General features: G+C 43.7%; 1 pseudogene; it reads left to right on the top strand.

The window, feature by feature from the left end:
• The window catches only part of LOC111830950, a 17,543-nt pseudogene that overhangs the window by 1,465 nt on the left and 13,327 nt on the right, over nucleotides 1-2,751 (top strand).

The raw sequence follows: 2,751 nt of genomic DNA, 5'->3' as shown, positions 1-2,751 counted from the left end.
CTGAGCTAAAGATCGCTGAACAAGTGACTGTATCATTCAGCGTTGGAAAGTACCAGGACCAAGTTATTTGTGATGTAGTTCCAATGAGAGCCGGACATCTTCTCCTTGGAAGACCATGGCAGTTCGATCGAGCTACTAATCATGATGGTCGCACAAACCACTACTCTTTCACCCACAATGACCGTAAGTTTAACCTTGCCCCTCTAAGTCCATCAGAAGTTCATGAGTTGCAAAAACACATGAACAAAGAGGTCGAGGTAAGAACTTCTAGCCTTTACTTAAGTTTCTAGTCAAATTTGTAAAACCATGAGTGCTCATGGCACCGTGCTACTAATGGTTTTGAAAGAATGTCTAAGTACAGGTTTAGGTGAAGTTGAACTACCTGCTGAAGTACGAGCTGTACTAGATCAATACAACGATGTTTTTCCGGAGGAGATTCCACCAGGACTACCCCCTATTCGTGGCATCGAACATCAAATCGATCTTGTACCAGGTTCTGCTCTACCTAACAAACCAGCTTACCGAATGAATCCGGAGGAGTCTAAGGAGTTAGAAAAGCAAGTGCGCGACTTGATGGACAAAGGGTACATCAGGGAGAGCCTTAGCCCGTGTGCTGTACCAGTTCTCTTGGTACCAAAGAAGGATGGCACATGGAGGATGTGTGTAGACTGCCGAGCAATCAACAACATCACCATCAAATACCGACATCCTATTCCGAGGCTAGACGAGCTAAGTGGTGCAATCATCTTCTCCAAAATTGACTTGCGAAGCGGTTATCACCAAGTCCGAATGAGAGAAGGCGACGAGTGGAAGACCGCATTCAAGACCAAGCAATGTCTCTGTGAATGGCTCGTTATGCCCTTCGAACTAACCAATGCACCAAGCACCTTCATGCGATTGATGAACCAGGTTCTAAGGTCATTTATTGGTAAATTTGTTGTTGTCTACTTTGATGACATACTTATTTATAGTAAATGCTATTCTGATCACACTAAGCACTTAGAGTTAATTCTGAAAACGCTTCGGAAGGAAGGCCTTTATGCTAACCTAAAGAAGTGCTCATTTTGTACTGACAAGTGTGTGTTCTTAGGTTTTGTAGTGAGTAAAAATGGCCTACAGGTAGATGAAGAAAAGATCAAGGCGATCCGTGAATGGCCTACTGCAACATCCATTGGACATGTTCGCAGTTTTCATGGACTAGCAAGCTTCTACAGGAGGTTTGTCAGAGACTTCAGCACAGTGGCTGCACCAATGACTGCTGTAATGAAGAAAAATGTACCATTCTCATGGGGAGAAGCCCAAGAACAGTCATTCAACACGCTGAAAGAGAAGCTTACACAAGCACCAGTTTTAGCACTTCCAGATTTTGAAGTGGAGTGTGATGCATCAGGTTTGGGAATTGGAGCTGTACTACATCAGAGGAAAAGACCAGTCGCGTTTTTCAGTGAAAAGTTAAGTGGAGCAGCATTGAACTACCCGACCTACGACAAATAGCTTTATGCCTTAGTACGAGCACTTGAGACATGGCAACACTACTTGTTGTCCAAGGAATTCATCATTCACACCGATCATGAAACTCTGAAGCATCTCAAGGGTCAGACTTCACTCAAGAGGAGACATGCAAAGTGGTTGGAGTTCATCGAGACGTTCCCATATGTGATCAAGTACAAGAAGGGAAAGGAGAACGTGGTAACTGATGCTTTGTCGAGGAGACATGCCCTTATAGCTAGAATGGAGGCTAAAGTAATGGGTTTTGAGCACATCAAGGAGTTGTACTAGGATGATCCAGAATTAGGAGAGTGCTACAAAGAGCATGGCAAAGAAGCTTATCAAGCATTCTACTTGCAAGATGGGTTCTTGTTCAAAGACAAGCGGTTGTGCATCCCTCAAGGTTCAATGCGAGAGTTGATACTCACCGAAGCACATGGTGGAGGGTTGATGGGTCACTTTGGTGTTGACAAAACCTTGGCAATGGTCATGGATCATTTCTTTTGGCCCCATCTCAAGAAGGACGTGGAGAGATTTTGTTCTCGATGCATTGTTTGCCACAAGGCAAAATCCAGGTTACATCCTCATGGTCTATATTTACCATTACCTATTCCTAACTCCCCTTGGGTAGATATTTCTATGGACTTTGTCTTAGGATTGCCTAAGATTAGACACAAGGATTCAATCTTTGTCGTCGTGGACCGGTTCTCCAAGATGGCACACTTCATCCCATGTGACAAGACCAATGACGCTACTCAAACCGCGGATTTGTTCTTCAAGGAAGTGGTGCGCCTCCATGGTATCCCGAGAACCATCGTCTCCGATCGTGACACCAAGTTCTTGAGTCACTTTTGGAAGACACTTTGGAGAAAGTTAGGTACCAAGCTTTTATTCTCTACAACTTGTCATCCTCAAATGGATGGACAAATCGAAGTGGTAAACCGAACTCTCTCAACTTTACTTAGGGCCACTCTTGGTAGGAATATGGCTACATGGCTTGATTGCATTCCTTTTATTGAGTTTGCTTATAATCGTGTCGTTCACTCGGCTACAAAACTATCTCCCTTCGAGATAGTCTATGGAACTAACCCTTTATCTCCCATAGATTTAGCACCTTTACCTCAGATAGAACAGGCTTGTCAAGTTGGGTTAAAACGAGGAGAAGTCATAAAGAAGTTGCATGAAAAAGCAAAAGACAACTTGGAGAAGAAGGCCGTCGACAACAAACGCAAAGCTGATCGAGGAAGAAAAGAAGTGTTATTT

This window comes from Capsella rubella, unplaced genomic scaffold (genome assembly GCF_000375325.1).
Source record: "Capsella rubella cultivar Monte Gargano unplaced genomic scaffold, Caprub1_0 scaffold_4, whole genome shotgun sequence".
Taxonomy (NCBI): Eukaryota; Viridiplantae; Streptophyta; class Magnoliopsida; order Brassicales; family Brassicaceae; genus Capsella; species Capsella rubella.
The sequence above is the reverse complement of the archived record's forward strand: the minus strand, read 5'-3'. Positions and strand labels throughout refer to the sequence as shown.